We start from the raw sequence: 11,171 nt of genomic DNA, 5'->3' as shown, positions 1-11,171 counted from the left end.
TTGTCTGGTCCTGAATTAAAGGCCTTGAAGGACTTCATCGACGAGAATCTCGCCAAGGGCTTCATCCGACCGTCTACTTCTCCTGCAGGTGCACCAATCTTCTTCGTGAAGAAAAAGGACGGGGGTCTGCGTCCTTGCATGGACTACCGTGATTTAAACAAGGTAACGGTCATGAATCGGCACCCGCTACCCTTAATCTCTGAACTACTGGAGAGGGTGAAGCAGGCTAAGATATTCACCAAACTGGATCTTCGGGGAGCCTACAATCTCGTGAGAATTCGGTCTGGAGATGAGTGGAAGACGGCCTTCCGCTGTCGTTATGGACACTTCGAGTCACGGGTCATGCCGTTCGGACTACGAAATGCTCCTGCAACCTTTCAGCATTTTGTTAATGACATTTTCCGAGATGTGCTTGATGTATTTATGGTTGTGTATCTCGATGACATTTTAATCTTTTCCAGTGATCTCGAGGAACATCGGCTCCACGTGAGGACAGTGCTGCAACGCCTGCTGCATAACCATCTTTACATCAAATTGGAGAAATGCGAGTTCCACAGGGCAACAGTGCAGTTCCTCGGTTATGTCATCTCTCCACAGGGTCTCCAGATGGACGATCAAAAGACCAGAGCGATCCAGGAGTGGCCAGCGCCAGGATCGGTGAAAGAAGTTCAGAGGTTTGTGGGATTCGCCAACTTCTATAGGCGCTTCATCCGTAACTTCTCTGAGATTGTGGCACCCATCACCCAACTGACTAAGAAGGGGGTACCGTTCCGGTGGACTCCGCAAGCCCAGGAGGCGTTCACACGGCTGAAGGACAAATTTGTGTCGGCTCCCATCTTAAGACATCCAGACCCAGACCTGAGCTTTACTCTTGAGGTGGACGCATCAGATGTCGCCATCGGCGCAGTGTTGTCACAGAGAGGAGGTGAGAAGGCAGTTCTTCATCCTTGTGCCTTTCTTTCTCAGAAGCTTTCCCCGGCGCAGAAGAACTATGACGTAGGGAACAAGGAGTTACTGGCGATTGTGACGGCATTCAAGGAGTGGAGACACTTGCTGCTGGGGTCCTCAACTCCAATTACAGTTCTTACCGACCACCGAAACTTGGAATTCATGCAGTCCGTAAGATGTTTGAACCCACGTCAGGCACGTTGGAGCTTGTTTCTAAACCAATTCAACTTCATCATCTCCTACAGGTCGGGGGCACGGAATGGTAAGGCAGATGCGCTATCTAGGATTGCTGCTCCTGAGGAAGTGATTGAGTCGTCTCCTAGTACTGTTGTGTCTCCCGCTCATTTCATCTCTGCAATCCATCATCAGGATCTTCTGTCTGAGATCAAAGCAGCATACGCAGCAGATCCGTTGCTAAGGCAACCTACCCCCGAAGTAAGCCTAAATTTCAGTGGAGGAGTGTGGTTACAGGAGAATCGGCTGTATGTACCAGAAGTGACAAGACTTGAAGTCCTCCGACTGATCCATGATTCTAAGATTGGGGGACATCGTGGAATAACGAAGACCCAAGAGTTCCTGGCTCGGTACTTCTGGTGGCCTTCGTACCGGAAGGACGTGGAGGGATACGTGTCATCCTGCGAGGTATGTGCTCGGTTCAAGACGCCTCGTGCGTCACCTTCCGGGTTGTTACAACCCTTGCCTATACCATCTCGTCCCTGGAGATCCATCTCAATGGACTTTATTGTTGAACTACCGGTCTCCAAGGGTAAGAACACCATTCTAGTGGTCGTGGACCGCCTCACTAAGGCAGCACACTTTATCCCTTGCGCTGGATTACCCACAGCAAAACAGACTGCAGACTTGTTGATTCAAGAGGTGGTCCGTCTGCACGGGGTCCCGGATGAGGTGATCTCGGATCGTGGGGTGCAGTTCACGTCTAGGTTCTGGAGGTGTTTCTTCGCGGCTCTGGATATTAGAGTAAGTCTGTCTTCGGCTTACCATCCACAGACCAATGGACAGACGGAACGTACGAATCAGACCCTGGAGCAGTACCTCCGTTGCTACTTAAGTCATCTGCAGGACGATTGGGTAGATCTGCTTCCCCTGGCAGAGTTCACATATAACAACTCGCAGCACTCCTCGACTAAGCAGTCACCGTTCTTTGCTAATCAGGGTTACCACCCAAGCATCTTGCCGCAGTTCCCCAAGGAGGCTGCAGTGCCTGCTGTGTCTGACCATCTTTCCTTCTTACAGCAGAATTTGGAAGCTCTAAAGACCACCTTGATGACAGCGCAGGAGAGGTATAAGAGAGCAGCAGATCGTACCAGGAGGCCGGCTCCGGTGTATAAGGTGGGAGATACGGTCTGGTTGTCTACCAAGAATCTGAGGGTGAGGGCACCGACTGTCAAGCTTGGACAGAAGTTTGTAGGGCCATACAAGATCGTGGCTCTAGTGAATTCGGTAGCGGTGCGTCTGAAATTGCCCCCTGCCTGGAAGGTTCACCCGGTGTTCCATGTTTCCCTACTAAAGCCAGTTGTACCAAATTCCTTCCCAGGGCGTACTTCCTCTCCTCCAGCTCCAGTGCTCGTTGATGGACATGAACAATATGTCGTGGAGAAGATTCTGGATTCACGGATCTTCAGAAGGAAGCTGCAATACCTGGTCAAGTGGCAAGGATACTCTGTCGAGGAGAATTCCTGGGAACCGGTGGAGAATATCTGTGCTCCGCGGCTGCTGGAGCAGTTTCATCTAAGGTACCCGGACAAGCCTGGTCGAAGATTGTCCGGAGGACATTCTTTAAGGGGGGAATAATGTAAGCATCGTTCCTATTCTGCTGTGTTCCGGACTTTGCCCTTACTGTTGCCCTTAAGCCTGGCTTCATTCGGCCATACTGGTTCCTGTGACATCACCGCCTGTTGGTCCCGCCCGCCGGGTTTAAATAGCTTTCCTGGACGTGACTACCTTGCTTGTATATCTCGTCCTGTACCTGATCTGCTAGCTGGGAGTTGCACGCTGTGCTACCTCCTTCCTTCCTTCTGAATCCACCTGGATTACCTGCTGCCTAACCGCCGCCGCCTGGACCTTCTGACGGTGTCTGCCTGAAGGCTCCTTCCAGCCCTGCCTCCACCGCTCACCGCTCCTACAGCACTCACGGTATGCGCTGAAGATCTTGACTGCTGTGTGCGTTTCACCTGAGAGACTTATCCCTGCTACCTTTACACATTCAGTATCAATTACCTAGTGACTTTCTCTGCCACTGCACTGTGCTCGAAGATTCCCCTCCCGCAAGGGAGAGGGCTAAGTGACTGTCCTTGCCTGCATTCTTAAGACTGTGTCTGCTTACATCTACATAGTGCTGGTGTGCAACTTGCTATCTACTGGACTGAGTTCTGCTGCTGTTACAACTGCTGTCATTGTCTGGCTCCGCCAGCACCTGTGCTGTTCTGTGCTGCTTGTTTAATACAAACTACTTTCACGTATACCTGTGTCTGTGACTCTATCATCTAGCCACTGTCTTCATAGAAACCTACTATACATCATTACAACATCAGGTGTGGGGATCTTTGGTTCAACAGCATGTGAACGAGCAAGATAGGCGGAAATTCCTCGCACTTCAGCAGCGAGCTGCTCCACACGATCAGACACTTGCTTTATCTCCATTGAGAGAAAAAAAAATTCCCCCTACGGCCTCAGAGATATAGAGGAAAGAATATACACACACCTTTTTTTTTTTTTAAACACAATTCTTTCCTGCTATTGAGTACCCCAGGATCTGCAGTTTGGGCGGGTGATTCTGTTATGATTGAGTCACCGTAGGGGGCAAAAACAGAAATGCTAGCTAAGTCCAGAAAACCAGAGAAGTTGGCAACTATCAGATTGCAGACCCCTGAACCTATCAACACAACTAGCAGTAGCCGTGGGGGGTTCCTACGATGACCTAGACCCCTCGATCACTGCCGGAGAGATACATAGGCCTAAAGAAGGAAAGGGGAAATCTAACTGCCCCAGAGCAGACCCCAAAGCAATAGGCAGCCCCCCACATATAATGACGGTGAAGCAAGATGAAAAACACTTACACAGACAGAAAGACAGGTTGAGCAAAGACGGGGACCAAAAACTACCTAGATAGGAACGGATAGGAAGGCTGCTGTCTGCAATCTGCCAAAACCCTATCAGAGACAAAAGCCAACAAGCTGATATAAAAATGGCCCTGAAGCAACTAAGCTTCAAAAACTAAATCAGCACTCAGGTACTTTCAGAAGACAGAGCTCAAGGAACACTGCACACTCCAGCAGGGAGTGGCAGAATCCAAAAAGCAAGAGAAACAAAAACAAATCTTAAATGCAAAAAGGCAAAACAGAAAACTTAGCTTTAGGAGAGCAGGAATCAGACTGGTGTCCAAGAGTCCACAGAGAAATCACCCGCAGGGCAGAAAGGGCGTAGGCTGCCTTAAATCCAGTCAGAGACTCCACTCAGCCAATCGTCTTCATTAGTCCCAGGTGCCTGATAATCAGGCTCACTACCTTCCTTCACTAGAATAGGGAGTTCACCAGGCCTCAGTGACGGAGGGGAAAATGAACTCACAACAGTCTTTCCTTTTCTGTCCTTTTTAGTTAGCCGGGCCCCATCGTTTACTCAGCCTATTTTCCTGCCTTTGTTTGTATTTTCATCTTGCTTCACCGTCAATACATGTGGGGGGGGCTGTCTTTCCTTTGGGGTCTGCTCTGGGGCAGTTAGTTTTCCTCTTTTCCTGCTTTAGGCTTATGTAGTTCTCTGGTTGTGACGAGGCATCTAGGAACAACGTAGGAACGCTCCACGACTGCTTCTAGTTGTGCGGTTAAGTTCAGGGATCTGCAATCTGAATAGTTACCAACGTCTCTGGTTTTCTGAGACTTAGCTTGTTGTCTTGTTTTTCCTCCTCGGTTTCCCATTCATAACATTCCGCAGCACTTTACATTTCAGAGGGGACTTGTACAGACGATAGACATTACAGCATAACAATAATCACATAGATCATAACAGATACCAAGAGGAATGAGGGCCCTGCTCGCAAGCTTACAATCTATGAGAATGATCAGAAGCCTATCACGCCTGGCTAATTTAGATGGGAGAAGAATGTGACTACACAGCATTTATTCTTAATTAGACCAGATATATTTTTCAGTAGGTCAGGAAACAGACTATTGTTCATTCATATGAGTCTGTAAGTTGACTCTTGAATGCATTTTTATTCGGTTTCGGTAGGTCAAGAGAGACATAGGGCATTTATCATATGAGCCTAAACTTTGACTCTTGAATTGATTATTGTGTTACTATCCTTGGAGGACACGGACACTGAGTAACTGAACAATTGATGTTTGCTAATATGTTGATTACCCAGTGTACCAGGTCATGCAGCCTGTTGACCTGCAAACAGCGAAGGACAAACTATGCAGATTGATTAAATGCTTAAACAATGAGAGTTGACCTGATCCCACCTTCCCACTGACCTGTGAACTATGGCCTAAAGGACAGATGTGGGTATAAAAAGGACCTTTATTCATCTGCAGAGAGACTACAGAACAGCAGCCAGGCCACCATGGCTCTAACGGGGGATACAGATTTGAGACACACTACAGAAAGTTAAGAGAACAGGACCCCATCTGGAGGAATACAGATCTGATCCATTGACCATCACTGAATCCAATGAGACTTTCAGCAAAGCCAATCATCGCTTTTGGGACAAAAAAAATTCAAAAAAGTTTCATTTAAAAAAAACCCACACACCACACAATACACTTCCCTCCAATTGTTTTTCATTTTTAAAATGTTTGTATGGTGGGAGTAAGACTGCAACTAAGCCCTCAAACATAAATATATATATAATATTCACACACACACACAAGTTTTGGCTCTTTAACCCCTTAGTGACCTCCGATACGCATTAAAAAGGTGGTCACTAAAGGTAATTAATCCCTCATTTAAAATAGGGATTAAGGCTATAGCGCCTCACAGAGTTGGAAGATCATCAAATTCTGTGGGTTCAAAATGCTCACTATACCCCTGAATAAAATCCTTGAGGGGTGTGGTTTCCAAAATGGGGTCACTTTTGGGGGGTTTCCATTGTTTTGGCACATCAGGGGCTCTCCAAACGCGACATGGCGTCCACTAATTATTCCAGCAAATTTTACATTCAAAAAGTCAAATGGTGCTCCCTCCCTTCTGAGCCCTGGTGTGCGCCCAAACAGTAAATTTCCCCCACATACGAGGTATCAGCGTACTCAGGAGAAATTGCACAACAAATCTTGTGCTCCATTTTCTCCAGATACCCTTGTGAAAATAAAAAATGTTTGGGTCGAAAGTAAAAAATTTTCTGAAAAGGTAAAATGTTAATTTTTCCTTCCACATTGCTTCGGTTCTCGTGGAGCACCTGAAGTTTTCATTGAAACTTCTTGAATGTGGTTGTTCTGTCTCCGACATTTAATTCACAACCTTTGACTGTCTATTTAATAATATTTCCAGTGATGTATTGAGAATATATAGGATGTTCAGTTTTCTATAGATTCTATTTTTTTCATTGTTTCTGGCTCCATCTAGTGGCCAGAGTCATAACCACAGTGTTATTCTATTTTACTTTCATTTTTGCTTCTATTTTCCCTCCGTTCACAATGTATTCTGGGAAGGTTTGCAAGGCACCCTGGTAAGTTTTGCAAAGGATCATGGTTAGTCCAGCCCCCATTTTCCCTCCAGTTCTCCATTTTCTCTCAGCTTGCATCCTGGGAGCATCTCAGTTCTCTTCTCCCCTTGTGACAGCATCACTGGTAAGCAAACATGCTTCCTATATCTAATTTCGGTCTCAGATCAGCCTGCTCAGTTTCCCCATCCTCAGCTAGTAGTGCAGATGTTGATTCTTAATGCGTTATGTATGATATGTATCCCTGATGTACCCTGTATTGACTCAGTGTTTGTGTATGTTTTATTTGTAGTTTCACTGCATCAATATACCACCACGTTCAATAAAATACAGAGTCAACCTACAGTCTCATTATTGGACCCCGGTATAGCAGTTTAGCTGCCTGTTTAAGCTACATGAAGTCTGCTTCAATCAGTGAGGACAGAACAGTGAAACAGCGACTCTCCAGCTAGTGGGAATACAGAGAGAAGAGCCTTCCATCTTGCAGGACCGCAGTGAAACAGCGGCTCTCTAGCTGGTGGGAATATTATTATTTATTTATATAGCGCCATTAATTCCATGGAGCTTTCCTGAAAAGATGGGTTTTCAGGTTCTGTTTGAAGGATCCGATTGTGGTGGATAATCGGACGAATACAGAGAGAAGAGCCTTCCATCTTGCAGGACCGCAGTGAACAATGGCTAGCCAGCTAGTGAAAACTCAGAGATAGAAGAGTCTTCCATCCTGCAGAGGCCAGTTACGCAGCGCCATCCAGCTAGTGCAATTCAGGGAAAAGACCAGCTTGCAGGAACTAAAGTAGTGAAACTGCAGAAATCCATCTAGAGAGATTCAAGTCACCGGCTACACAGAGACTAATACAGCTACAGCAATCTCTGCACAGCCAAGCATTCCTCCAAGACACCATGTCCCACAAATCACACAGGACAAAATCTGTTACTTCTGTCTCCTCAAAGACTGTATCCATTAGCAGCATGGTCGCTATTGCCTGCGCAAATGCTGAAGCCGCCAAAATGCAAGCAAGGTATGCTGAAGAAGAGATGCAACTTAAGTTAGAGAAAGCACAGATAGATAATGAGAGAGCCGATCAAGAGAGAAAGGCGCAGTTAGAGAAGGTACGCATAGATGAAGAGAGCCGATCAAGAGAGAAGGTCACAGATAGAAAAGGCACGAGTGGATTCCGCCTTAGAGAGCCTAGCTGCAGAAAAGGAAGTGGCTGCAGCACTAGCCGAGGCAGAATCACTAGAAGCCGCGCACGACCCTGAGCTGCATAGTCGTAGCAGTACGTCAAGTCTGAAGTTGCCACTGCAAGATTCGTCACAACACACATCTCAGTATGTTAATGAACTTCCTGATCTAAATTATAACCAAGAACATGACACATCCAGTGAAGCAAGTGAGAGTCATCATGAGGCTCAGCTCCAGGAAAATTTGGTGCAAAACAACTCTGCTAATATCTACCTTGCCCCTCGCCAGGTAACCAACGTGAATCACCTTGCTGACACTCCACACGTCAGACCGAAGTAATATGACACCGGCTGGCGCCACCCTGAGGATACTAACAGGTATGAACGCACCTCACATCACTATCAGGGTGTTTGGAACGGCGGAACGCACTAAATAAAAATAAATAATAAAGTGCGTTCGCCGCTCGGGGTCCACCGTGGACTAGGTGTAAACACTGCTGCTAAGTAGTGACAGACGAGCAATATGGCGGAAATGCGCATGCGGATTGAACGTCACCCAAGTGCGCTAAGCAATCTCTGTTTGCTCACAGAGATGCCAGCAGAGGTAAACACAAAATGCTGAGCCTGTTAGTGTCACAGGTCTCAGGTAAATGCACACATGGTATCTGGTCACAGGAGCAGGACCCAAGACAGAGGAGCTGCGTCCGTCTAGACCTACCGTGCGTGCGGCGTCGCTACTGCAGTCGCCAAAGAGGGCTGCAGCGTGGCGTAGGACACTGCCGCTGGTCGACAAAGCAAGGAAGCAGGCGCAATGTCGGACGCTAGCACTGTGGAGGATGCTGTAGTGGCTTGAGGCTTGTCACGCGCTGGCGCTGACTCTAATCTAAGTCCCTGGACACATTCGTAATATCAGAGGGAGGGGATCTTAATGAGTCATTCGCAGGTTCATACATCCATCATCAATCACACAATAGCAACTAGAGACTATACTAGCGCATGGCCGAACGGTCATGCGCACTTTTTATAGCCGGAACCTTCCTGAAGCTTCCCGATCTCCGAGATGGACCAATGAGATCTGGAGCAGGACCTGGGCACATGACTCCCGATCTCCAATGTGAGATCGTCTCGTGAGCATGCCCAGTAGGAGAACAGAGGGACTTAGTCTCTGGAGCGATCTGCTGCAAAGCAATCTCCTCTACGGTAGATAGACAGCAGGAGACCGCAGAATGTGAGGCTCTGGATTTCTGCAGAGCAGATGCAGAAACTTGACGCCTAACACGTTCAGACAGAGGTATCAACTTCATTGGTGCAGCAAAGGAATTGGGAATACCTTCAAATCTAGACCATAAGACTCTTGAAAGGTTTCTCAGTGGCCAAAGTTGCACATGGTCATTCAACCCACCTCACTCCTCACACATGGGTGGATCTTGGGAACGAATGATTGGTCTAGTACGGAGAATTCTTGACTCCACTGTTATAAATGAGTCACCGAGGAGGAAAAAACAAAAAGCAAGCTAAGCCCAGAAAACCGGAGAGGTTGGAAACTAGCGGATTGCAGACCCCTGATCCTATCCACAACAACTAGCAGTAGCCGTGGAGCGTGCCTACGGTGGTCCTAGATGCCTCGTCACGGCCGGAGAACTAAATAAGCCTAAAGAAAGAAAGGGAAAATCTAAACTGCCCCAGAGCAGACCCCAAAGCAATAGACAGCCCCCAACATGTATTGTCGGTGAAACAAGATGAAAACACAGACACAGGTAGAAAGATAGGCTGAGCAAGCGATGGGGCCCTCGCTAACTAGAAAGTACAGGAAAGAAAAGCTGCTGTCTGCAATCACGCAAAAAACCCTGCCAAAAAGAATGTCCAACACGTCTGAAAGAAAAAGGCCCTGAAGTCGCTAGACTTCAAAACACTATCTCAGCACTCAGGTATATTCTGAAGACAGAGCAAAAGAGATCAACTGATCAGAGACAAAATGGGGATTCAGTCCAGTCCCAGCCAGGGCTGGCTGAACACAAAGACTAAGTAAACCAGACAAAAACTCATATGAACAATAGCAGAGAAAACTTAGCTTTAGGAAGGCAGGAACCAAACTGGAAACCAGGAGCCACAGTCAGGAAAAATCACCAGCAAGAAACTAGGGAGTCGGCTGCCTTAAATCCAATCAGAAACTCCTGATGTCCAATCGCAGTCCTCTTTCTCAGTTGGCCGGTCTCTGCCATTTAGATCAGCTTCATTACCTCCCTTCACCAACAGAGGGAGTCCAGATAGAGAAATCAGTACTCCTCTGCCAGCACAGCCAGCTCCATAACCCTCACCAGAAGCCAGAGGCAAACCCGAAAAAGAGCTCACAACACTCCACTCTTCTTCAGGAAGGGGCAGCAAGACTTACCCACGAAAGCCTAACCACATTCATGGCAGAAGCCACAGCTATAATCAACACAAGACCCTTGGTTCCAATCTCTAACGACCCCGAGGAACCCCTGTTATTGACTCCAGCTACTCTCCTAACCCAGAAAACAGGACTATCCAGTGCCCCTCCAGGAGGATTCGATGCCAAGGACTTCTACACGTGCCAATGGAGAGAGGTACAAAGTCTTGCCAATACATTCTGGGACAGATGGTGCAAACAATGCTTGTCTACCCTGCAGCCACGGACAAAGTGGCAATCTACCAGGCCTAATCTGAGGATTGGTGACCTCGTCCTTGTGAAAGACTGTCAGGTCCATCGGAATCAGAGGCCACTTGGACTAGTGACTGCAACATTCCTGAGTAAGGAAGGCAACATCCGCAAAGTAGAACTTAGGCTGGCCAAAGGGAATGAACTTAAGACATTCTCCAGACCAGTAACTGAGCTGGTCCTATTGTTGTCTTCGGAGAATAAAAATAGTGACATCCGTTTGATGCCAGACGGGGAGTGTTCTGTCTCCAACATCTAATTCACTACCTTTGACTGTCTATTTGATATTTCCAATGATGTATTGAGAATATATAGGATGTTCAGTTTTCTATAGATTCTATTGTTTTCATTGTTTCTGGCTCCATCTAGTGGCCAGAGTGATAACCGCAGTGTTATTCTATTTTACTTTCACATTTGATGCTCGTATTTTTTTCCCTCCTTTCACAATGTATTCTGGGAAAATTGCAAGGCACCCTGGTAAATTTTGCGAAGGATCATGGTTAGTCCAGCCCCCATTTTCCCTCCAGTTCTCCATTTTCTCTCAGCTTGCATCCTGGAAGCATCTCATTTCTCTTCTCCCTTTGTGACAGCATCACTGGTAGGTAATCACGCTTCCTATATCTAACTTCCTATATCTAATTTCTGTCTCAGATTAGTTTGCTCAGTTTCCCTCTCCTCAGCTACTAG

The sequence above is a fragment of the Dendrobates tinctorius genome, unplaced genomic scaffold (genome assembly GCF_039654945.1).
Source record: "Dendrobates tinctorius isolate UK_male_01 unplaced genomic scaffold, ASM3965494v1 ptg000015l, whole genome shotgun sequence".
Classification (NCBI taxonomy): domain Eukaryota; kingdom Metazoa; phylum Chordata; class Amphibia; order Anura; family Dendrobatidae; genus Dendrobates; species Dendrobates tinctorius.
Note: the sequence above shows the minus strand (reverse complement) of the source record.